The sequence below is a fragment of the Aphelocoma coerulescens genome, chromosome 4, assembly GCF_041296385.1.
Source record: "Aphelocoma coerulescens isolate FSJ_1873_10779 chromosome 4, UR_Acoe_1.0, whole genome shotgun sequence".
NCBI classification, from domain to species: Eukaryota; Metazoa; Chordata; class Aves; order Passeriformes; family Corvidae; genus Aphelocoma; species Aphelocoma coerulescens.
In genome coordinates this window covers 50,900,095-50,927,255 of record NC_091017.1, presented here as the reverse complement: position 1 = coordinate 50,927,255, position 27,161 = coordinate 50,900,095, and the positions used below count along the sequence as shown (strand labels likewise).

At 41.4% G+C, this 27,161-nt stretch overlaps 1 protein-coding gene across 7 annotated transcripts in view; it reads left to right on the top strand.

The window, feature by feature from the left end:
- TRMT9B (tRNA methyltransferase 9B (putative)) overlaps positions 1-27,161 on the top strand; it is a 120,317-nt gene that overhangs the window by 40,620 nt on the left and 52,536 nt on the right. For 6 of the 7 annotated variants that reach the window (XM_069014044.1, XM_069014041.1, XM_069014043.1 and 3 more), the window contains one exon: positions 9,921-9,975. The gene's annotated coding sequence lies outside the window, so the exon portion shown is untranslated. Of the gene's footprint in view, positions 1-9,108; positions 9,127-9,920; positions 9,976-27,161 lie in introns of those variants that run through there. The other variant, XM_069014047.1, reaches the window with a different exon arrangement.

Genomic DNA, 27,161 nt, shown 5'->3' with positions numbered 1-27,161 from the left:
ATGGGTCTCCTGTGGTTGGAAGGCAGAGATTGGTAAGGAGTGTGTTTTGAGTCAGTATATTTGGGAGAAAGGTTATCTTTTGTTGTTGTTGTTTAAGAAGCCGTGGAAGAAGCCCGTCACGAGGAAATAAGATGCAAACAAGTGACAGAAATGCAGGCCAAGAGTCACATGCTGAAGTTTGGCGGTGGAAAGGTGCAGTGCTGCCTTTCTCCCACGGTGTGGTGCTGGGTGAGGGAAGCTGCGAGTCTGCAGCAGAGACCAGGACTGGCTGCACTGCCTTGAGTTTCTGAGCCTCGAACAGAGGCATCATCTCCCTCAGACAGAAGAGCAGTTTAATGCTCATTTCTATGATAGCCTCTTAATATCTTGTTAATAATATACTTCAGAAATTCAGTCATTTTAGTCTCACAAGAGTTACTTTTACTCGAGTCTTTCTGATAGTTTTGTCACTTTATGATCCTCTTTTTCTTGTTTTGTTTTCTTTTCCTTTCCGTGACCAATCTTTGATCTTTGTTTGCGTGTTTGCTTTGTGTCTGTCAGTCTGAGACTGTAGCTTTACAAATTATTTTACTAGTGGCTGGTGCAGGTACAGACCCTGTCCCCCCTCTCAGCTGTGCACTGAGTGTTTATTGACTGTTTATTCTGCTATAATAGCAGTTTACTTGATTGCTCTATCTGCTAACATTTTGTAATATGAAATTCCCTTTTATAATGGGGATTTTACGCTATGTATGTACCTTATGCTACTCTTCTGTTTTTAAATTTATTATAATGTCACAGGTCTGTTTAAGGGAGTGGTGAAACAAATACTAGAGCAGACCTGAGATAATGGTAACTTCAGCAGCTGGCTGAATGGTTAATTATGTGATAATTGGAGGCAAAAGGACATTTCTATTCCCTGTATATGACCCTATATATTTCCTATATGTTCCCTAAATGGGAATTTTTTTTTTTTTTTAACAATTTGATGTTCTAGGTCAAGGCTAAATTTTGGCAAAGGAACCTTACAGCTCTTCACAGGAATTTGCTCCCTGTCAGAAACATTTGTTTACTTTCAGAAGCTGCCATCCACATGGAACCAACACCACGCTGTGGTGTTGGTCATGTCTTGTGAGCCTCATGGGATAAGTATTTGAATTACCTCAGTGCCTGCAGATAGGAGACAGCCTTTCTAAGCACATTGAATTGCTCATGCACTAATACTGTTTTTCAGGAATGATGAGATAACAACTTTCACAAGTTAAAACTTCATGTTAGAAATCACTATAAATTCAGATTTATGGCAAATACACACATGTAGTGTCAACATTAAATATTTATCATGAGCAGTGAATAACAAGGTACTCCTCTGCAGTTGTAATCCAAATAACATTGACTATGGTTAGGAAAACGTATGGTTGGACCAAGTTTCAAGGTATGACTTTTCCAGATAACGCTTTTTGTTTTGGATGTACACTTGTGGAGCAGGTGAGAGCTGTTGAGTTGTTAATTATTTTTTCATAAAACCAGGGGTTTTCTTCTTCTCCACATTAAAAAGACCATGTAGTGATTCCTAAGACAAACATATGATTTTTTTTAGCTATGGAAACATGCGGGTCTTTAAGATACTGTGAAAATACTGACTCTTCTCCATCCAGTCACTGACAAATGTGTTACTGCCCATAATAACATGCACTTGTAGCTGCATCTGGTAGTTGGCATAAGCTTCAGAAGAACTCAGCTATCAGAATACTGTATAACAATCGGTGCTGATTTTTGTTGCTCTCTACTGTTTTTTTAAATCTCCTTTAAATTATTTATTTATGCTCCCTGTTGTTCCAGAGCTGTTGTAACAGGAGTGGGTTAACTCCTGATTGGTTACTGCAATACTACAAAGCCACTACAATATTTGGAAGTGGATTGACCACTAAAGCAGTTTCAGAATGTTCTGGTTTCTTTGGTCACAGAGAATATGCTTCATCCTTTACCATTCTTCAGCTTTTTCATGTTAGATCCAGAAATGATCTAACGTGTCATGGAATTTCATAATTTATTGTTTTCTTTTTGGTTTTTAAGTAAATTAATTTTTTAGTAAATTAGATTTTCAGCCAATTATGTCATATACTACATCGGATCTACACTTTTAGCTGTTGCATTAAGAGGGGAGGCAAGGTTGCTGTTGATCAAAAGGTAGAAATTTTGTAGATGCTTTGTGAGCCTAATAATAACTGGAAAATAATTCCACTTGGTCTTTTGGCACTTGAGTTGCCTTGGGATCTAGCCAGTATTTCAGAGCTTCAATGACTGAAACAATTCAGTGCTGCAGGCCATTTTTAGGATGTAAAAAATACTGTGGGTGGCTCATCTTCATGTGCATATTCAAGGGATATACAATGTCCTGATCATTTTCCTTCAGAATCATAAATACAAAAAACATCAGTAGCAACTGCTCAACATGGATTCATGTGAATAGTCATGAGGTCTTTCAGAAAAGGTTTTCTTTGCTAGTTTAGGACCACTAAAGAAACATTCCCAGGACAGTCTGTCTTTCTGAAAACATATTTCATATTAAAAATAAGACTTTATCAGTAATTACATTAATTTGTTTACCCACTATTTGTGTTGTCCTCAAACGAATTTGGCAGTGGGTAGCTCTCTATCTTGAAGGTTATTTGGAATTACGTGTTAGATCAGAGCACAGTGAGTTTAACCCAGTCAACAAATTGAAAATATCCAATGGGAAATAGAATGTGATAAAACGAAAACATTTGTTTATTGTAGATTGTACTGGTCTTCCCCTAAAATAGAGTATCTCTTGTGACAGGAACACTAGTATTATTGGTACATGATTATTCCCTATTTCAATTAAAATCAGTTTCTGATAATGTCAGGAGCCATCCGTTTTGTAGCTGAACACCTTTCCTGATACACCTCATTATTCATTTCCATGAAGCTTTTTCTAAGTTATTTATACAAAGGGCTATTAATGCTAGCATTGTTGGGAATAAAAATACTATTATATTTATGTAGTCCTTTCAGAAAGCTATGCCAAGGGGCACCATAAAAGAAGATAACCTATTTGATTTCATTTCCCTTCTCCTGGTTAGGCACTTGGCTGCTCACAGCCAAGTGAATATTCATTTAAAGTGAATGAATATGCTGTGGCTGTGGATAATGGCTGTGTTGTAGTTAGAACAGAGTCATATAATTTTTCCAGTTCTGGTATTGCAAATATAGCTTCTGTTCAAATGTCTGCAGTATGCTTCTATTTTTTGCACACTTAAATAGGACTGAATCAGCTGAGGAGCATATATATATAATTTGGGCATAACTAGAAAAAAACAGAGTTGCTCCTCATATTCTCTTTGAAATTATCCATAAAATAAGATTTTGTATTTTTTAATGTGTAGCTTTACTGTTTATGCTCTGTGTGAAGTTGTTTTACAGAATATGCTGAAAGTTGTAATCAACAAACTATTCGTTAAAGATGATACAGAACTACTTTTGCATAATGAAATGTTGAAGGTCATCTCTCAGAGCACTCTTTTAGTGCATTTAGGTATAGGTTCTAATTCATAAAACTATGCTGTGAGACAAATAAAATTCCTGTATTATATGCAGTGTGCAAAAGCAAAAAAATAAAAAGCTTATGCATGAAGCAGTATCAGCTGTTACCTTATTTTGAAGCAAAATTCAGGTCCATGCAGGTTATCTCTGTCAGAAAAAGCATGAAATCGTGTATCTTAAGGGCAATTCCCCCATTTATTGACAAATAATTAAAAATACTCCAAAGAACAAAATCACAATTCTTTCTTTAATTGCAAGAAAATAAATTAATTTCTTAGGATTTCGAGAATTCCAGTCAACACTTAAAATACATAAAAGTAATTTCATATGGTAATCATGTGAGATCACAGTCTTACAGGATGACTGGTGGGAAAGTCCTTTCAAAACTTTTTGCATTTGTATACAATTGCCCACCCTCTCAAATTGTGTTTTTGAAGCCAGGCTATGTAACAAAGCCAGTGTATATAATAAAGATGCAGATAGAAATGAGCAGCTGGGGGCAGCAGAAACAAAGCAGGATTGCTCTTAGCTTGAAATTAATGTCTTAGTGCTTTTAGAGCTGCATTTTGATGTTACCTTTCTAGAGTTTTGTTCATGATTTTCTACCTCCCTCTCGTTGAAACAATATCCAGAAAAGCCCCCATTATTTTAATGATGTTTAACACAACCTACCTGTACTCTTCTATATAAGACTCACTTCTCTTTGTTAATGTTAGAATTGCCATTGCCCATTGTAAACAATGCTCTATTTTCCAGTAGGGACCACGGCCTTCTAGTAGCTACTGTTCACTCTTGATATTCCAGAACAGAGCATTGCTCATTTCAGCTGTACCCACAAAATCAAACTCTTCATATCAGAGGAGGAAAACTCAGGTTTTGAATAGGTAACATTATGACAGGTGAGTGAAGGTTAATATCTCTGGAAGAAACCCCATGGCCTTCAAGTCGTGGAGTGCATTGTTAATGATGATTTCCATTAGACAGGACTATCTGCATCTTTGTAGGAGAATATTCACTGAATGCATCTGGTCCCTCTGGGGATAGAAATTTAAAGTTGTGCTTTTTCTGCTGAAAATGTCTGCAGTCAGGTGAAGGTTGTCTCAGGGCTGCTAGTGACATTTCTATAAGATGTTAACAGGATTATGTACTGCATACATGGAGCATGATGTGTGAGCATATTGGGTTTGTGTGGCATGGTTTTGGTAGTGGGGGGACCTACAGGGGTGGCTTCTGTGAGAAGCTGCCAGAAGCTTCCTACGTGTCTGACGGAGGCAATGAGTGCAGGCTCCAAGATCAACCTACTGCTGGCCAAAGCTGAGCCCATCCACGACAGTGGTAGTGCCTCTGGAATAACACTTTTAGGAAGGGGTGGAAAACACCTGTGTAACGGCACCTGGGGAAAAGAGGAGTGAGTATATGTGAAGAAGCAGCCCTTCAGGCACCAGGGTCTCTGCCCTGGGCTCTGGAGCAGAGATTCCCCCCAGCCTGTGGGGAGGACACGTTTGAGAAATTCACAGAGAACTGCCTACTGTTGGAGTGATCCCACACTGGAGCAGGGGAAGAGTGTGAGGAATCCTGCCCCTGAGAGGGAAGGAGTGACAGAGACATGTGATGAACTGACTGCAGCCCCCATTCCCCATCTCCTTGTGCTCCTGGGAGGTGGAGGTAGAGAATTCAGGAGTGAAATTGAGCCAAGGAAGAAGGGAGGAGTGGGGGAGAAGATATTTTAAGACTTGGTTTTCCCTCTCATTACCCTGCTCTGATTTGATTGGTTATAAATTAAACTAATTTTCCCAAGTTCAGTCTATTTTGCCCATCACAATAATTGCTGAGTGTTCTCTCCTTGCCCTTACCTTGACACCCAAGCTTGTTGTCATAAGCAGCTTTGGTGGGCACCTGACAACCAGAGAGGGGCCACCCACCACAGCCAAAAGTGTTCTAAACATGTTTGAGAGTACTGTTCTACTGAGAATGGGTCTATTGAAATGGTGTTGGGGGACTGTGTAAGGGGGAAAGAGCCAGCCCTAGTGATATCTTGTCTGAAGGAACTTCAGCTTGAAGTCCTCGCAAAAAATTACCTCTGGCCTTCACCTAACCTTTGTTTTGTTGAAGAATACACTCAGTGCTGGTAGCTCGGTGAGCAGCTGCAGTGCCACCTCCAGGCTGAGCTCTGGGTGGTGAGAGCCCCAGACAAGAGGCCAGGAACTGGAACCAACCTTTGCACAGCAAAGGGCACGGGGGCCTGTGGTGCCAGCCAGGAGACCGGACACTCAGAGACACGGCAGGAGCTGAGGACTCAGCTCGAAGAGCCCAGACTCCTCTGCACTTTGACTGTGAGGGTAGAAAAGCCCAGGGGTTCCTTTGCTCGGGGTTCCTCCCCAGAGGCACCAGCTTGAGCTGTTATTCTGTTGTACCATGATTAAATTACTGAAAGGATCTAGAGGTCTGAGACTCTGCTATGGAAACCTGGTCTGACTATGTGAGTATGGGGTGCGTAACTGTGAAGTGACCTCTGTCCAAGTGAGACTGCCAGAGTGGTTCATGGATGGTCAGACAGTCCTTAGCAGTTTTAGGGGAACTTAGGCTCTCATTTCGTTCCAAATGAGAGCCTAAGTAGAACTGAGATGTGTGCAGTATGAATCTTGGGAAGAGCTGAGAGCTTGCATCATTTGATAACATTAAGTCTGTGTACACCTCTGCCTCTGATTATCCATTATACATATATTTCACCTGTGAGAAATATCTCTAGTCTTTTCTTTATCTGCGAGTGCAAGGACTGATTAATAAAGAGCATCTGACAAAGTAACAGATATTTTTATGAAGACAAGGATGTTCAAAGCAAAATGTGTCTAGGGAATATTCAGAAAGATCAAAAGCTTGTTTTCTTCATTATGCTACTTGGCACTGAAATGAAAGGAAAACAATACATTTTGCCTCAAAGTAGCACACTGTCTCATTGCAGCACAAATAAAAACCAGTCTAGTTTGTAGCAAAGTTCCTGAACTGCTGGCCTGTGAATTGTATGAGAAGAATGGATAAATTTGTCTCAGGTCTGTAAAATTTTCATGCAGTTATGCTGAGCATCTAGTTCCTCAAACTACTGTTGAGCCTGTCCCTCTCCAGGAAATGATAAATTTGATTTCTGGGAGGCCCAAAACCCATACCAAGCCACAGTTCTTAAAATGCTATGCAGCCCTGATTCAAAAATAAGATATTTAATTATAAACAATCTAGCAACTTCTTTTGGTTTTAAATGAAAATAATACAAAAATAATACAAAAACAGAATACTGGGCCATTTGGTATGTCATGATACAGTATGACAACGTGATAATATAAATAGTGCTATGCACTGAGAACATCCAATAACATATATATAGTATTTACCTGTAATAGAATAAGATAAAAGTAATAAGCATGAAAAAAAAAATTTAACACAGCATTTTAAATTTTATTTCAAAGGAAATATTGAGAGTACTCTCATTTATTCTGAATTGAAATGAGGTCAGATTTTGAAACGCCTTTGTTTCCTGTGAAGTGGAAATTTGAAGTGCTGGTCAGTTCTATTTCTAGGGGAGCTTTGTAACTGATTAGATGTTGGGCTAATTACTTGTTCTTGCTTTCAAAAACCCAGAAAAGGAAGCTGTCACTTGGAGTTCCTGAAAGTATTTTCTGTATGTGTGTTGCAGTTTGTACATCAATCTACTCTTCACTCAGTTGTCTGTATGCATATGGAAATTTCTTTTTGTTGATTACCTTTTTCCCCCAATCATCAATAATAGATATACCAAACATTGCTTTTATCATTGCTTTTCCATCTACCATCCGTACAGGAGAAACCATGGTAAAACATGTTTTTTGAGAACTCAGAATCCTGTATTAGGCTGTAGTTACTTTGCTTGTCCATTTACTGTACAAGAGTAAACATGATTAACAGTTGGACTCCATGAACTTAGAGGTCTTTTCCATCCTAAATGATTCTATGATTGTATGAGTAACTGAAAATTATGCTGCTAAAATATTTTCTTCTGACCTTTTTACCTGATTAGCCTGCACACAATTTTCAAGGTTGGCCTTTCAGCTTCAGCTTAGATAATTACATTGACAAAGATTGTTAAAGCTGCTACTGTGCAGTTTCTTATTATAGACAATGTCAGAATGAGTGAGGAGACTCCTGTTTACATGCATTCAAATTCTGATTAAATGAACTGTAAATCTCAAAACTTGCAAGTAGTATTTCAAGTTGTAATTTATCTTTGCCTATATTATGAGAAAATAACACACCTCAGTCTAGTGAAGTACAGGCATGTCTTGTGGGTATTTTTACATTATTTCATCAGCACATCTCCACTGATCTTTTTATTGCTGTTACACTGAAAGAGCAACAAGAGCCCCCAAAGAGACTCTGAATGAAATGTAGCCAATGGGATTTTACTTTGGAAATACTTGAACAGTATTTAATGAAAAATGCCAGTGTGCTGTGGATTCATTAACTGTTGTATGTTGCCAACAGAGGAATCATAGCTTTTCCTTTCCTTCAGGCCACAGACCAACTCTATGTCTTTATCTGACAAAACAATGATGTGTTCAGGCTGTGAAATAACTTGTAGTAAAGTGTTTTATTCAACAAAGACATACTAGTGAAAAATCTGCTTGTTTTTTTGACCTGAAGTTCCACACTCTTTGTCCTTCGAAATCTTTTTAAAAATCATAAAGGACGTGTCATTTAACCATTTGGAAGTACATCACATACATCCATTTTTCATACAGAGTAAACTCTTGCCAGAAAATTTAATAAAGTAATTTGCTGAAGCAGAAGACTGTTGATAATGCACTCAGCAGATCTAGCCAGCATACAACACTGGCAGCTAGTTCTTCTAGATAAACAGAGGATTTTAGATGTAAATGTCTAAGTGATTCCTTTGTGCCTACATTTAAAAAAACACAGCATTTAGGATATCATCACCTGGCAATAAGAAAGAAATGGATTCCCATGGTATCTTACATGGCATCTTAGAAGATTTTCTGTTTGCATTCTCATCATTACAGATTTTCAACTGAAATGGCAAAACAGTGTTATAGAAGTTTGCCATCAAATAGAATTCTGTAGCAAATGCCTTATCATCAGATAATGTTCATTAATGAGAACTAAAGGCATTTTCTGAAAAAGGATGGTTTTGCTGAGTTGTTTTCTTGGCTTGTTTAATTTTTAGCTTCTTTACAATATTACTTTTTGAACACTGGTTTTGTTTTAATTAGAATTAAAGATGGTGGAGACTCAGAAGATCTGATAAAATTTTCAGTTTAAAATTTTGACTGAACAAATCCCATTACCTATCTAGGAGACTTGGAAAAAGAGGAAAGAGGGAGGGATTTCTAAAATTTTTTCCCCTTTTACTTTCAGATTTTTTATCCCATCATAGTTTGAAGTTTCATTTTTGTGTCAAAAATACGTTCAGGACTGGCTTGAGGTTTCCAAGGATCTGAACAGCTCTACCTGTGGAGCTTTCTGGCCACCAAAACTCTCAAGGAAATAAGTGTGGTTTTTCTGTTGTGGTATTATCCTTGTATCTGTATAGAGGTGAGCTGATTGAGGAATGGCATATGTGAATGTTTTGCATGAAACTTTCTTGTGCTGGTCAGATAGAGTCATAGCAGCTGGGACATGTAAGGGCCATGAACAATGAAGAGGCACAAGTTCAGATCTACTGGGCTTTCACAATTGATGTAAGGTCCAGATCTTCAGGTGGTACTAATGTACAGCTATAATGACTTACTTGGAACAGTATCGGCACTGTATTGGCACCATATATAGATCTCAGGGGATAATGGTATTTTAAAATCCCATCACTGTCATGAGAAATAACTGATTTCTGCTCTAAAATCTGTTTAGTAAGGAAGCTGCATCAAAACTGACATCAGCATTTCAAATAATACTGGAGTATATCATTATACCTATATGGGTGGAATTGGAAATCAAGATTAAAAAATTATATAACTATGCATTCATTGTGATTACAAAATACGAATATGGAAACATACAAGAAGATGAGAGTTTTAATGTGTTTGTTTTTCTACCATATGGCTGTGGTAGACACCTATGCCATAATAAGCACAAATGTTGATTTAATATTTTCCCTCTTATGCAGGGATGTATGAAGCACAGACTAGAAGTCAAGTGTTTCAAATTTGACTTGGCTGATGTAATAGCAAACAAGTGTGCTGTATCCAGATTTCACTAACGTAATAATCTGTGTAGTCATAATGTATTTTCAAAATCTGTGGCAATCCAACTATTTTCTTAAGAACTTGACTCTGGTCTTTCAGGTAATTGATTCATTTTTATGAACTCCTTTTTTTTTCTTTTTTTTGTAGGTGGTGCTCTCTCTAATGTGTTTTGGTATTACTACTGGAAGTTCTCTCCATTGAGGTACATTTAAGTTTTATTATGTAAATTATCTGTATAACCATGAGCTGCTTTAGAGTGTAATCTTTTACATGCTACGACAGCTGGCCACCAAGTAGAAATGTTTTCTAAGGCAGGAAGATGTAAAAGATATCCAATCAAGCAAAAGGAAGAGAAATGGCCTTAGACAAAAATCCCTGAGAGAAGCTGCTAAGCCTCTGCTTTGTTAGTCTCTGTTCTTCTGTTTTGTTGGACTGTAGGTACAGTGGATTTATATGTATATGCCTAATTAAATTGTGTCAGATTAATTGTCGCCAAAGTCTTACCTTAGCCTTTTACAGTTGTAATCTTCTCCTGTTTTATGTTGGATGATAATTTGGTAAAATGCCTAGTGCTTGGGAAGGTTAGTGGCTTAGGTGCTAACTTGAGTATATCCAGACTATTAAAATCTTTTCTTTTCAATGATGAAATAACCTTGATAGATTAAATAACCTTGAAGGAGTTTTTCAAATTGACAATTGTAATTGTTCATCAAGTAGTTGGATTGCTATGGAAGCACACTCTGCAAACTTTGAGAGAAGGCTGATTTCATTGACATAAATTCTCACTCCTTCAATTGCTGGGATATTGTGAGCACAGGGAGGTGAGTACTTGTTTGAGCAGCTGCTGCCAATAATATGCCCATCTGAAGGCTGTTCTAGCTGCTGGTAATTCTGTAATTGTATTACCACAGTATGTGCTTCTCTTCGGAGGCAAGGAAGCTGTAAAGCCTTAAACATTCGATCAGCTAGTATTCTATTTGCTCTTGCAAACAGACTTTGGCCAGGCTGAATTAGTTGTTTAAAAAGCAAGACCTGGCATGATATTTTCACCATATCCTTTCAGATCTGAAATAGAATAGGCTCAGAAATGGGTCTCAGTGGTGTAGTAATTTTCTGTACAAGAGAAATTCAGAGTTGCCTGTTACATCGCTCACACTGTAAGTGACTAATCCATTAGGAGGTGTTTAAATCTGGCTCTTCCCTACTTCACTCTTCTGAAACTAACACATTATCTGAGCAAGACCTTTTGCCTAACACTCTTCTTGGGAGACAAACTGTGCAAAGTCCTCTGGAGCAGGGTTTGAAACCATCCCAGCCTTAGAAGAACTGGTCTCATTCATGCTCTTTCAGAGTTCTTGTTCAGTCCTCTGAAGGACAGTGTAGAAGTAAAGTAACTTCTCAGCTAAAGCTGTATTCCTCTCTAAGGACAGGAAAACCTCAAAAGAAAAAGGATTTCCAGTCTGATAATAATTTTGGATCTGTCTGTGGATTTTTCATCATCAAGTTCATTTTCCTAATGGCAATTACATAAAGCATAATTGACTTGCTCAGTGGAAAAAGTAAACCATGTGGAAAAACCACACAATGGATTCATATTCTCCTTCTTCTTACAGATGTAGTGTCAGTTTGTGTGACAGCAACCAGTTAGTCCAGGTACAATGTTATGCTAAAGTAGTGCTTTTAAGCTCTCTGCGTGTCTCTGCTCCTCTGTGCTATGCACTCATACCCTGGCAGGAATGCTAGAAAGCAAAGGTCTGTGAGGTTGATTGCAAACTGTGCTGCCCTTAGAGTAAGAAAAAGAATTGCTGTTTCAGATTTCTTATTTGTATGGTCCTGTTCTTTCACAGGCTTGTGAGAGGAGAGGAAATGGCTGAACTGCTCGCATTCAGTGCAAATTATTTTGTAGTTGTGCCAGTAGGCTCCAACTGAAACTGAGCTGTGCTGTCCTAAGGCCTGTAGTAGCTCACCTCTGCCTTCAAATGGTCTTCAGATAAGAAAATCAGACAGGGAAGTAGGCTTAGTGAGGTGAAATTACTATGACTTTTCTTAATTTGTGGGTCCAGATTCTCCCACTGAGTTAAAGTCTTCTTTCAGGACAGTAGCTATGTCAGTTCTCTCATTTTTTATTTTTTTCCCCAGCCTTGTGTTCCTTAGGTAGTTAAGACTAGGTAAAATCAGGGGATGAAGCTTTTAGGTATCTTTTGGAAAAGTGTCATTACAGATGCCTGGTTAGGCAAAACTGAAAAGAAGATTTTTCCACTTGGCAAATACCAGTTAGCTTTTTCAGTGGCTTAGTGCAGGAGTTCAGCATGATTTCCTTATTTTGAAAATAAGAATTGCAGAGAGATTAAAACAGCATGGATTGCAGAAAAACAGGTATGTTCTAAAAATGATTGTCTTCACAGTTTTGAGTTAACAGGACTTATAAGAAATGGTGTTATATGAGTGTTTCATTGAAGAAAATAGAATTGCAAAATCAAGCTTCTTTTTCCTCACTTGTAAAACTTGCTCATTTTTCAGTTGTTTTGTGATTTAAATATTTTTTTTCAGGAGCTGTCAGATGGAATTAAACGAATCACCAGTGCTATGCATTTTGCTTAATGTCATGTCCACTGCATCTCAAATGAAATCCACCTAGCAATTATTACGATTCACTTGCAAAAACTGCTACATTCATAATTTATGTTTCCCAAAATGTAGCCAGTGAGAGAAAGTGTGAAATGCTTCTGTGCTGATTTGAAAACATGAAATGAACTCAGAATTTTTGGCATAGATTGAATTTAAATATAACTCAGCATGACTGAAAATCTCAGTGTCCTAGATTTGCACTTTTAGGTTTCAATTTATACTAGGCATGAGTAAGTGTTAGCTGCATGAATAATGCATAATTTTCTTCAGCTCATTCCCTACACATCTTTATTCATATCTGCTGTTTAAATGAACCTAAATGCCTGTATTGGTAGGTGCTCACTGGTGTTCTTATAAGCTGTGGGACAGAGCAGTTTCCTCAGGCTTGAAACAACTACAGACCTACTTACCCAGAGACCACCTCTTCAAATGATTGTTTATTCTTGGTTGTCATCTGCATTCAATGGCAGAAGCCCCCTTTCATACTTCTATGTCATTATCTTGAATAAAATTCTTGTAAATTTATATGTATTTTTGTAATATATTTCTGGTGTCCGGTTGTGCTAGTTTTAAAACAAACCAGTGAGAGGCACCAAGTCAGAATAACAATTTAATGGAAATTAAAGAAAAGGAAAAGAAAGTAAAAGAAAATACTGACAGAGTCAAGATACAACCTGAGTCCCTATTAGGCAGGGTAGTCGTAGCAGTCTGGTGGAATGGTGGCTGCAATCCTCTGAAGTGGTGATCCTGTAGTAGAAGGGGTCTGCTCTTCCTCAGAAAATCCAGCGGTGGCTGTGTAGCTCCTGTCCTCTGGAAATCCAGTGGAGTCCCCCCTTTGGTGCTCAGAGTCCCAGTTATATCCACGATGGGATGCTTGGTTCCTCCCTCTGGGTGGAGCATCTCACAATGGGGTAATGAGTCATGAGGCCAAGTGTTGATTAGGCTCGTTAACAGAAGATAGTCTGGAGGGAGTTATCTCTGAGTCATGCAGCAGGACAATGATGGGCCATTAACAGCAAGATAGTCTGGGGGGAGGAGGCAAGGAAACACTGTCCCACCTGATTTCAACAGCTCATGAGGATGGTAATAGAATACCCCTCAACCCAGGACATTATCCACCCCTTATTCTATTACCATCTACATCATCCCAAATCAATACTTTCTTAAACTCTAAACACACATACATATATATATATATACAATGAAACCCTACACACCGTTCTCACCTAAGATTAGGTCTCCCTGTGGTACACAACGGGTTTCCCCATCTTTTTGCATTACCCACCAAGTGCAACCAGGTCCTTGAGCAAAGACAATCCCACGGATGGGTTTGCCTTTGCCTGAGGTAGGATTAATCCAAACAGTCTTTCCTAAAATACCTCTCAGGTGTACCACAGGGACTCCATCTCCATCCACTGTGTGCAAGGGTTCAGACTCGGCAGGACCAGCTCGATTGATGGACCCTCGGGTATTGACCATCCAGGTGGCCTTCGCTAAGTTCACTTCCCAATTTTTGAAGGTCCCCCCACCAAGTGCCTTTAGGGTGGTTTTAAGTAGTCCATTGCAGCGTTCAACTTTTCCGGCAGCTGGTGCATGATAAGGAATGTGATATATCCATTCGATACCATGTTCTCTGGCCCAGGTGTTGATGAGGCTGTTCTTAAAATGAGTCCCGTTGTCTGACTCGATCCTGTCGGGGGTGCCATGTCTCCACAGGACTTGCTTTTCCAGGCCCAAGATGGTGTTCCGGGCTGTAGCATGAGGCACAGGGTAGGTCTCCAGCCATCCAGTGGTTGCTTCAACCATGGTCAACACGTAGCGCTTGCCTTGGCGGGTTTGGGGAAGGGTGATGTAATCAACTTGCCAGGCTTCCCCATACCTGTACTTTGACCATCGTCCACCGTACCACAGAGGCTTCACCCGCTTGGCCTGTTTGATTGCAGCACAGGTCTCACAGCTGTGGATGACCTGTGAGATGCTGTCCATGGTAAGGTCCACCCCTCGGTCACGGGCCCATTGGTATGTTGCATCTCTCCCCTGATGACCAGAGGCATCATGGGCCCAACGAGCTAGGAATAGTTCTCCCTTGTGCTGCCAGTCCAGATCCACCTGTGATACTTTCACCTTGGCAGCTCGGTCCACCTGCTCGTTGTTGCGATGTTCTTCATTAGCCCGACTCTTGGGTACGTGCGCATCCACGTGTCGAACCTTCACGGTCAGCTTCTCTACTCGGGCGGCGATGTCCTGCCAAATCTCAGCGGCCCAGATGGGTTTCCCTCTGCGCTGCCAGTTGGCTTTTCTCCAGCGAACCAGCCATCCCCACAGAGCATTAGCTACCATCCACGAGTCGGTGTAGAGATAGAGCCTCGGCCACTTCTCTCGTTCAGCAATATCCAAAGCCAGCTGGACGGCTTTAAGCTCTGCAACCTGACTCGATCCACCTTGTCCTTCGGTAGCTTGTGCAACTTGCCGTGTGGGGCTCCATACTGCAGCTTTCCACTTCCTGTTAGTGCCTACAATTCGGCAGGAACCATCAGTGAAGAGGGCATAACGTCTTTCAGTCTCCGGTAGCTCATTATATGGTGGGGCTTCCTCAGCACGAGTCACTTGCTCTTCCTCTTCTTCAGAAGATAATCCAAAAGTCTCACCTTCAGGCCAGTTTGTTATAATTTCCAGAATCCCAGGGCGATTCGGGTTTCCAATACGGGCACGCTGTGTGATGAGAGCAATCCATTTGCTCCATGTGGTGTCAGTGGCGTGATGCGTGGAAGGAACCTTTCCCTTGAACATCCACCCCAGCACTGGTAGTCGGGGTGCCAGGAGGAGTTGTGCCTCTGTGCCGATTACCTCCGAGGCAGCTTGGACTCCTTCATAGGCGGCCAAGATTTCCTTCTCTGTGGGAGTGTAGTTAGCTTCAGATCCTCTGTAGCTTCGGCTCCAGAATCCCAGTGGTCGGCCACGAGTCTCACCAGGCACCTTCTGCCAGAGGCTCCAGGACAGACCATGGCTCCCGGCTGCAGAGTAGAGCACATTCTTCACCTCTGGTCCTGTCCTGACTGGGCCAAGGGCTACCGCATGAGCGATTTCCTGTTTGATCTGGGCGAAGGCTTGCTGCTGTTCAGGGCCCCAGTGGAAATCGTTCTTCTTGCGGGTAACCAGGTAGAGAGGGCTCACGATCTGGCTGTACTCAGGAATGTGCATTCTCCAAAAACCTATGGCGCCTAGGAAAGCTTGTGTTTCCTTCTTGCTGGTCGGTGGAGACATCGCAGTGATCTTGTTGACGACCTCGGTGGGAATCTGACGTCGTCCATCTTGCCACTTTACTCCCAGGAACTGGATCTCTTGGGCAGGTCCCTTGACTTTGCTCCTTTTGATGGCAAAGCCAGCTTCCAGGAGAATCTGGATGATTTTCTCTCCTTTCTCAAATACTTCCTTTGCTGTGTTTCCCCACACGATGATGTCGTCGATGTATTGCAGATGTTCTGGGGCCTCACCCTTTTCCAGTGCAGTCTGGATCAGTCCATGGCAAATGGTGGGACTGTGCTTCCACCCCTGGGGCAGTCGGTTCCAGGTGTATTGCACACCCCTCCAAGTGAAAGCAAACTGGGGCCTGCATTCTGCTGCCAAAGGAATGGAGAAGAAGGCATTGGCAATGTCAATAGTGGAGTACCACTTCGCTGCTTTGGACTCCAGCTCGTACTGAAGTTCCAACATGTCCGGCACAGCAGCACTCAACGGTGGTGTGACTTCATTCAGGCCACGGTAATCCACCGTCAGTCTCCATTCTCCGTTGGACTTACGCACTGGCCATATAGGGCTGTTGAAAGGTGAATGGGCCTTGCTGACCACCCCTTGGCACGGCATGGACGGGAACCACAGAGTCTCTGTTGGTGCGGTATTGCCGACGGTGTACTGTTGCTGTGGCAATTGGTACCTGTTGTTCTTCAACTCTTAGCAGTCCCACGGCAGACGGGTCATCTGAGAGGCCAGGCAATGTACTCAGTTGTCTGATATCTTCTGTCTCCACAGCAGCTATCCCAAAAGCCCAACGATGTCCTTTTGGGTCCTTGAAATATCCATTTCTGAGATAGTCTATGCCGAGAATGCACGGGGCCTCCAGGCCAGTCACGATGGGGTGTTTCTGCCACTCGTTCCCAGTTAAACTCACTTTAGCTTCCAGTACAGTCAGCTGCTGGGATCCTCCTGTCACCCCACAAATGGAAATGGGTTCTGCTCCCACATACCTTGATGGCATCAGAGTACATTGAGCGCCTGTGTCAACCAAAGCCGTGTATTTTTGTGGGTCAGCTGTGCCAGGCCATCGGACCCACACAGTCCAAAAGACCCGATTATCCCTTTCCTCTACCTGGCTAGAGGCAGGGCCCCTCTATTCCTGGTTCTGGTGCATGTTGCTCCCTTCCGGTGAATATGTTCCTGAGGTCCCTTCAAGAGGATCAGTCATACTATCATTCTGGTATCGTCTGGAGTTCTGTGTGTGAGAGACCGGAGCAATGTTGACTCTAGATGCGCTTCTTGTGGTAGTTGTCCCTCTTTTTAGTTCACGTACCCTGGCTGCTAAGGAGGAGGTGGGTTTTCCATGCCACTTACTCATGTCTTCTCCATGTTCCTGAAGGAAAAACCAGAGATTACCTCATGGGGTGTATCCTCTCTCCCTGGTTGGGGGACGCCGGCTCCTAATGGCAGAAACTCTTGTTGGTTCTGGCGAGATCTGGTAAATCTCTTCCTTAAGTTCCTTTTTCAATTTCTGATGGCCTTCTTCAATCAAACTCCGGACTTGCTCAGCTGAAAGACTTGTTTCCACGGATGAGACATGGGTGCGAAATGGGGCTGTGACGGTGTCCTCGTAAATCCTCAGTTTGTTCACCAAGACGCCCACCCTGTCCTCGCCTTCCCTCCATTGCAGCGTTGCCAGGTAACGGGAGTATATCTCTGGTCCAAGGCATGCGAACCTCAACCACATCTGTGACGTGCACTGGACACCATCTGGGCTCTTAGGAAATCTCTCATCTTCTGAGAAAATGATCTCCAGCACAGCCAATTCCCTCAGGCACCGGATACCTTGTTCCATTGTGCTCCATTTCCCTTGGTGCACCTGGAGGTCTTCTTTACAAAGGTACCTGTCCCTGACACTTGTAAGCAGTCGCCGCCAGAGGCTGAGAGTTTCTTGGGTTCTCCCGATCCCCTGGTCAATGACCACATCCCGGGACAGAGATCCCAGCTGCCTGGCCTCACTTCCGTCCAGAATGGTGTCATTGGCTGCAGCATCCCAAATGCGGAGCAGCCAGGTCAGGATGGACTCGTTTGTCTGGCGTGTGAATTCCCTCCGCAGGTCATGCAGCTCACCCAGGGATAGTGACCGAGTGATGATCTCTGGCTCTGCCTCTTCTGCTGGATGTGAAGGTCCTGCTGCATCCTCATCAGTCACTATGCGGACTGACTTGCTTTTTGATTTCTTCTTCTGCACGGGGGCAACTGCAATCGGTTTGGGCTGTTCTGGTTCAGTGGTGGCTTGCATGGGGACGCTGACAGTGCTTTTGGTTCCTTTCTCCTCTGAGTCAGTCTGCATAGTCATGGACGCTGTTGTTTTGTATTTGGTTCCTTTCTCCTCTGTGATAGTCTGTGTAGAGATGGACGCTGTTGCTTTGCATTTGGTTTCTTTCTCCTCTGTGTCAGTCTGCGTAGAGATGGACGCTGTTGCTTTGCGTTTGGTTTCTTTCTCCTCTGTGTCAGTCTGCGTAGAGATGGATGCGGTTGCTTTGCTTTTGCTTCCTTTCTCCTTTGTGACAGTCTGCATAGAGATGGGTGCGGTTGCTTTGCTTTTGGTTCCTTTCTGTGTGGCAGTCTGTGTAGACATGGTATTTGCTGCTTTGCTCCTTTTTACCTCCTCCTCAAGCAGACGTTGCACCACACTAAGTAGCGTTCTGTTTCTAAGCATGGTGTACACAATGCAGGCCATAGAGAAAAAAGAGAATAGAACTGACAAGAAGATTATACCATCCTTAACATCCAGAGGGAACTCAATATTTTCAAAAACTGCTGTGCTTGGCCTGAAAGGCTGGAAGAAACCACTCTCTACTCCTCCCACCAGGGGCTGGGTGCGATTGTTGAAGAGATCCCAGACAGAGAAGCCCAGACTAGGAGAGCCAAACAAAACTGAGTATATATTCCGAATGGTATTCATTGCCTCGCAGGTTATTATGCTATAGACATAATAAACCAATAAAGCAATTCTCATACCAGTCCCTGGTTTTAACAGGAGTAACACAACAGGCAGGTAGTTCCCCATGTGAGGAAAAATATAGAGAGCAAGATACAGAACCCATGCAGACAAGCTGAGCACCATGGTGAACAGGTTTCTGTTAATACAAGATTGTAATTCTGACTTTCTCTCAGAGCAGGCCCCACGTTGGGCGCCAAATTATGTGCTAGTTTTAAAACAAACCAGTGAGAGGCACCAAGTCAGAATAACAATTTAATGGAAATTAAAGAAAAGGAAAAGAAAGTAAAAGAAAATACTGACAGAGTCAAGATACAACCTGAGTCCCTATTAGGCAGGGTAGTCGTAGCAGTCTGGTGGAATGGTGGCTGCAATCCTCTGAAGTGGTGATCCTGTAGTAGAAGGGGTCTGCTCTTCCTCAGAAAATCCAGCGGTGGCTGTGTAGCTCCTGTCCTCTGGAAATCCAGTGGAGTCCCCCCTTTGGTGCTCAGAGTCCCAGTTATATCCACGATGGGATGCTTGGTTCCTCCCTCTGGGTGGAGCATCTCACAATGGGGTAATGAGTCATGAGGCCAAGTGTTGATTAGGCTCGTTAACAGAAGATAGTCTGGAGGGAGTTATCTCTGAGTCATGCAGCAGGACAATGATGGGCCATTAACAGCAAGATAGTCTGGGGGGAGGAGGCAAGGAAACACTGCCCCACCTGATTTCAACAGCTCATGAGGATGGTAATAGAATACCCCTCAACCCAGGACACCAGTATACTAATTTGTGGAAATGAGAATGTCATCTTTTATGACTACCCAAATGCACACAGGGTTTGGGACCTGAGGATGTGTTTCTCCTTTAGACACAGGATACCACAATCAATCCACACCTTTTCAGAGCTCATGGAGTCTGTGAACAAGGGATTGGATAAACAGAAGGAGGCAGTAGGGCTGAATTTGTCGGGTTCCATTGTTAGAGGAGCTACACCGATCTGTTAATGTCAGTTCACAAAAATGAATTTGGTCAGAAAAGAGAGACTAATATTATTTAATTTTTGATGAATGGGAACTAATTTTGTCACTTCATTGGCAATTTGAGTTTTACTGTTCTACAGTTTAAATGTCACAATCTTAGTTTTTATATTATGTCAGTTATTCAAACTTCTATGGATCTATAGTTTATTACTGCCTGTATGTAGACAATGAGTAAATTTCCTTTAATAAGGTTTAGTAACAATTGTTAGGGTAGCACATTACTATTATGCTCAAAGCATAACTTTAATCTGCAAAAGAAGTTTTTTAAAGGTATTAGTGATAGGTATATGCCACACAGCCATCACCTTCTGTATGGCTTTTTCCTCAGTTTCTTACCATGAGTAATATATTTTCTTCATCCCAGTGCTTGTGGTATTTGTTATACATTAGGTGATGAGAAATGCAAATAACATGCACACAGTCACAATAAAGTCTTCAATAGAAAGGGAGCTTAATTTGTGCTTCTTGAATCCACATTATTGCCTGGATGCTACAGTACTGCCCATCTTTTTTGTACTGCAGTTGTGTCTTGGAAAATTATCTCTAAATGAGGACTTACTAGCTATTTGAGTTATTCAAATGAAGAAGATGAAAAGAGTCTGCTTGTTATTAAATCTCATCCTCAATTCCCTCTTTCTGTAACTGGTAGTCCATTAAGACTGTTTAAAAAAAGAAAAAAAAAAAGAGAAAAATAATTTAGTGAAGTTTATTTGTGGTGCTGGGTAGAACTTAATTTTCTGTATTACGGAAAATGTAGATGCATGTGTTACAGAAACATTGCAAAATTTTGCAATTGTGAAGTGAAATAAATCTAGAATGTTTTAAAATTTAACCCAGAATGAAAATGCGAATAATTCCTTTAATTTCTGAAGCAGAATTTCTTTGAAATTATACAAGTCATTTACACTGGTATAGGACAGTTTTTCCAAAGAAAAACTCCTGGTTGATTTATATTAACTTTCCATCGTCCTGAGAACCATGTAGAATTCTTTAATCAGATCTAGAAACAAGCAGCTGTTCCATATTTATGAAATAGCAAGACTTCATGAAATAGTAAGGCAATGAGAGCTTTGAGGTGTAAGCTGTTGGCAACTGCTACTGTCTATCAGTTTAATAAGACTTTCTCAGAAATGAACAGTCTTTTCCAGTGCAGAATATAGAGTTTCTGTCAGCCCAGGACAAATAGAAGTACCAGTAATCTTCAGAGAAAATTCTATTTCACATGCAAAATGAAATAACACAAAGGTTATTAAGGTTCATAAAATCCAGTGAAATGACCTAAGGAATGATAGAGCCACAAGCTAGAATCCCATAAAATTTTCCCATTTTGCATGTCTTAGCTCTCTTGCGTCAGTCAGCTTAGACCTTAGAACACATTTCTGCTGCTTGTTCTATTTCATTTCAGAGATGATCCCAGAGAGTCAGGGTATTGGGTTTGCATGGCTGGATTTTGGTAGACGGGCAGGGCTACAGAGGTAGCTTTTGTGAGAAGCTGCTGAAAGCTTCCCCATGTCTGACAGAGCCAATGCCAGTGGGTTCCAAGATGGACCTACCACTGGCCAAGGCTGAGCCCATCAGTGATGGCAGTAATGCCCCTGGAATATAACATATTTAAGAAGGGAAAAAAAATCACTGCAGATAAGTAATTGTGGCCACAGAAGAAAGGAGTGAGAATATGTGAGAGAAGCCCTGCAGACACCCAGATCAGTGAAGAAGGAGGAGAAGGATCTGTTCCAGGTGCCAGAGCTCAGATTCCCCTGCAGCCTGTGGTGAAGGCTATGGTGAAGCAGCTGTACCCCTCTAGCCCATGGAGGACTACAGGGGTGCAGAGATCCACCGACAGCCCGTGGAGGAGCCTCACACCTTCTTGAAGTACTGAACCCTGTGAAAAGGGACCCAAGCTGGAGCAGTTTGTGAAGAACTGAAGCCCATGGGAAGGACTCACACTGGAGAAGTTCATGGAGGACTGCCCCCCATGAGAAGGACCCCACACTGGAGCAGGGGAAGGACTCCTCTCCCTGAGGAGGAAGCAGTGGCAGAAACGTGATGAACTGACCATAACCCCCCTTCCCCATCTCCTTGAGCAGCTGAGAGGGAGGAGGTAGAGAATTGGGAATAAAATTAAGCCTGGGAAGGAGTGGGAGGTCAGGTGAAGAGGTATTTTTCTTGGCTTTTGTTTTACCTCTCATTATATATCTCTGATTTTGATGGGTAATAAATTCAAGTAATTTCCCCAAGTAGGGTTTCTTATCCATAATGGTAACAATGAGTGATCTCTCTCTGTCCTTATGTCAAGGCAGAAGCCTTTGATTGTATTTTCTCTCCCTTGTCCAGCTGAGGACGGAATTGACAGAGCAGTTTTGGTGGGCACCTGGTATCCAACCAGGGTCAAAACACCGCAGCCAGTTAGACCAGTGTGGCAGCATTCTGCATGATTTGGATCCCTGCACTTTGGAAATAACTCACCTGAACTCTGTGCCTTTCAATATCTGGATTACAAAAGAGCCATTGGGTGACAATTACATCTACTTGCTCTTAGCAAAGGTTGGATCCAAAGCAAATGGTTTTAGGAAAGTGTGCTTCACTAAGCTGCCTACAGAAACTCCACATTTTGTTAGTCTCAGCAGCAGTCCCAGACATTGAATGATTCGTTTGCTTCTTCCTCCACACATGTGCTGCCTTTTCATCAGCATTGGCATGCACTGCACAGTGTGGGGAAATGCAGATGTCTGAGATAACTGGCACTATAATAAATGGGAATTAACTGACACTGAAATGGGAATGCTTGACAAGTAAATCCATGAAAACAAAGGAAGACTGACCTTCATGAAATAGTAACAGCATGAAAATAGAACTTCTTTTTAGCAAAATCATTTTCATGACTATTTCCTTTGATAGAAACTTACTGGAATAGAATTTATTTCTGGTAAATGAGATGTGCAACTACCCTGTTCTTTAGGGATACAGTCTTTTCAGTGCTTTTAAGACCCAGTTTCCCAGCTCTCCAAATGTATTAGCCATGTGAACATCTCTAGTTCTTCCATGAGAGCACTCACCTGGTGTTCCTTCAAGTGCATCTAGTCCATAATGTGCCTTTCAGGGCGCATATATGCATGGTACTGATGAGCTGCCTCTTAATTGACTCTATCTAGAACAGCCAAGTCTTCTAGCACCTATCTGCACAGCAGAGCCAGAAACATCATTACATGCACCAATGCCCAGACTCTCTCACCCACTGCATGCTTCTTTGGTACTGATATCACATGCAGCAGTGATATCCAGCTAGGAAGGAGACTGTGACGGTGTTCTAGATATGTGATTTTTTTCATCAGCTTATGTAGGCTATAATGTGGCAACACGAGAACTCAAGCATGGCAGTAGAAGATGTGGTTATGTCTTAGCAATATTTAACTGTACAGTACTTAAGGCAGAACAAATGAGAGAACTGTGAGATAACTTTGGTGGTGACATTGAATAAGCATAACTATTTATGGAATAAACATGAAAATGGCAGTGGATAGCTATAACAGACATTAGTAGCATTAGTCTTCGAACCATGAGCAGCACAGTGTTACACTTAGGGCAGCAAATCCCTGAATTGTCCCAATCCAGCAAGTCCTCAATACCCCTTTCTTGGCATTCCGGGCCCACACTCCTGGTACCTGGTATGTTGTAGTTTATCAGTGTAACCATCGATTCTCAGATGCTGGGATCTTCAACACTGATCCTCTTCTGCTGATCCTGCCTTGGTAGTCTTTAAGTTGTCTTTTTATACCTTCAAGGTGCTGTGACCTAAGACCTTTGGTACTTCTCAGTATGTACTTCTGTATGTTCTCAGAGAGATTATTCATTGCTTCTGTTGAGTTAGTTCTATCTAAAGTTCAATCTAAAGACAAGTGGTCATTGTTGGTCACCATGACCTCACCCTGCAGCTGTTTTCCAGCAGTGACAATATCATGAGACTGTTTCTCTGTCCTCATGCCACAGCAGTCTTAATGGCACTGTTATTGCAGCATTTTCCTGTATTTTATTAATGGCTCTCATCAGAAATTTGTTAAATTACTTTGTTTAGTTCAGCATTTCCTATACAGAGGTCTTGCATTTGTGACCAGCTGTTTGGTTAGTCCTTATCTTGCCACAGTGCCAAATATATTTGTTCAGGGTTAGTGAAGTTACATCCTAGCCAGTCTTGGCTTACAAGTTCCCTATACTTTGCTGTGATGATTTGCAATGTTATGCCGAGCTTGGCTCAGAGAGGCCTGGCTCAGCCAGGTTATTCTCAGCTCCCTGACATGTATCCAAGACTCACTTGTTGTTTTCAACTGTGTGAGATACTCCTCTGCAGGTGAGGAACTTTCCATTTGTCTTTGTTGAGCTCTATGATGTCCTGCCAGACCCCTTTTCCAACCTCTCATGATCCCTCTGAAAAGCAGCCATAACTTCAAGCATATGGGCTGCTCTCCTCATTTTCTGTTGCTGCTGCATTGCTTTTTTCTCCTTTGTCCATCTTCTACATTTTTTTAGGGTGTGAGACCTAAGTAATAGAGGCCAGTTTGCCTTTATGGCAGGGAAGAGTCAAAGGTCCCTTTAATGTATTGGCATAGTGATATCCCCCTGTTCTAAGGTGGAAGAGCAGCACCCTGAGATAGCACTCGGAGTGTCAGTGCAAGATGGTGACGTGTGCTCTGGAAAAGCACCGTGTGCTGCTGGATGCCACCTTCACCGTGGCAGCTGTGGCTGCTGTGGAAGTGCTCCTGTGTTGGGTGCTGGGCTGTGGGCATGCCCACCCGTGTCCTGGGAAGATTGCTTTGGAAGCACTTGGGCAATGAGCTCCTCTACTGTCTGTACTTGCAGTGACTGTTGAGGGCAGGGGAAATAATGGGAGCACTACTCTCTGTGAAGCCCCCTTGCACTGGATTGGAAATGTGTCTTCTTGTTGATCTTGGTACATTTAGGCATACGATTCAGCCAGAAGGCTCTGATGTTTGAGAGCCCAGACAGGGTGTACCCTGATGGTATATTGCTTAACACAGCTCCACTGTGATGATTCTGGCAGTGAATTTACTGGCACAAAGCTGCTTGTGCCACGGATTCAGTTGAGAGGTATAGTAAGATTTCTTGACATCAAACTGACCCATTTCTGGGACAAGATGGATATGTAAAAATGAATATTCTGTGGCACAAGCACTGCTGCCAGGACTACTGCCATCACTCAGGACCATGCAGTACATTCAAATATTAGTGGCCCAATAGAGGTTATTCTTCAGCTGGTGGATAATAATTCCTTCCCCCTCCACCAACTCTGCCTGACTACTGGTGATGTGACATCTGAACCACTGTGCCATGGCTTTGGGAGTGGGTGGCCTTGGCCTGTGCAAGGCTGGAGCCAGCAGTGACCATAGTGGACATGGCAGTTCAGCTGCCAGAGCATCCTCCAGAGCCCTGCAAGGGCAGCTGCTCAGTACCACCAGTCAGACCACCACCATTTCATGTAAAAGAGCCTAATTTTTTTCACTCAGAGGAAATGAATGTACTAGTAAGACCACTTTTTATTTTATTAATTGATAGTATGTGATTAATTATTATTAATTATAAAACATTAATTTTGTTCTGTTATTATAACAGCCCACATACATAAATGCACAGCATATTAATTATTTTAATTATGAAAGCTTAACAATCTTATTATTTTAAAATGATTGCAGGTTTGGTAATCAAGAAAAAAATGGAAATTTCTGGCTTATTCCAGTGAATAAAGATAGTTTAGAAATGACACTACCCTCCTTAGAGGAATTGCTTATTCATTAAACATTATTAAAAGCTGCATTTCACCTTTTGAGTGCTTAAAAAAGTGAAAGTGATGTTAAAATAATACAGAAACTGGAAATCTATTATGGAAGTAAATTCTTAATCTTGCAGCCATTAGGAGTGATTACTGAGGAATTGTTTATGTACTGTTATCAGTATATTGTACATAATACAGATTCATAAATCTGTTGAAGAATGTAATTCATCATAGCTCTTCTTTACGTAATACAGATGAGCTGACCAAAGTAAACAACCCTACAAATAAAAAAAAAATCTAAAGTATTCAAACCTGGAGTAGTTAATTGATCAGATTTGTCACCTCAGCCCACAAAAAACTGTCTGGTATCATGATTTGGGCAATCCAGGGTCACCTTAAGTTTGCACTAATGGAAAGAAAAAAGTATATGGAACTAGCTGGCATTTGTGGATTAATTAGTTAATTTATTATCATAATACAATTAAGATCCTGATTCAGCAAAGTATTTTTTCCAGCAAAACATGTCTTAACTTCCACCATTGTCACAAAGTAGTCACTACAGGTTCATTGCACTTCTATGTATATAAACACCTTCCCAGAGGACTCTTTATTTTTGATGAAAATATCTTAAAGAAAGTAATTTTTCTGCTGTCATGCTTTAGACAGAATAGCATTATGCCAAAGCAAAAATGAGATTAAACTATTTATCTTTTTCTATCAAATTGAATAAAACCAAATGAACCAATATTACATAGGACAAGAAACAAGTTTGGTTTTCAATTGTTTCTGCTTTAATGAATGATGGCAGCTAAAGGAGCAAATATGAATATTTTTACACCTTTTAACATACCAGTAATGATTTGTAGACATTGCATTATACCTTTCCTGTTTCAACCTTCATTGAGCATCTCTCATTTTTTGGCTTGTACATTCTTCAGAACAGGATATGTTTGCTCAGTGTCCAGAAAAAAAGGGCTCTTGAACTTAATTGGGGCCTTTGCCTTCTATGGTAATCTAAGCTATTAGCCTACAAGACTGTTAGCAGTATCAGCAAGGACATTTCAAAGGCCAATAATGCCAGTTAATGTTTGTGTATCATCTGAGAGGCTGCTACTACTATGAAGTTAAAAATGGCAGTAGCAAGATATTATTAAACTTATAAAATTCACTTTGCATCTGTGGGCTAGGATTTTAATTACATCAAATTACTAGTTTACAATCTGCATCTTCTGATAATATATTGGATAGTAACTTGGTAGAAGTGTGTGGGTGTCTAATGTCACTTCTGTTTATCCTTTCCATCACCAGTGACCTGCAAACTCCAAGCATAGAATCCTTTAGGGGATTCACATTTCAGAATGAAATAATTCTTGATACATGGAATCACTCTCTGCTCTTTAGGGCTGTATCTAGTGGTTTAGGAACTGTCATTGAGGCAAAGGCAAAATGTTGTCCTTCTTGCAAAAGGAGCAGACAAAGGTAGGGTTGTTAGCATTTCATCCCGTGTGCTCTGTTTCTTCTTTAGTTACAGGAAATATCTAAAATCATAGGCACTGTGATGGGAAATTCAATTTGAGATGGGCAGTACAGTGTACATAAAGATTAGAAAAAGGAAGAAAATATAAATTAATTCAAAGGTAATGATAATAAATAAGCAATAATGGCAAAATGATGGTCTATAAATAACAGTTAATCAAATACTGTTGTATATGCAT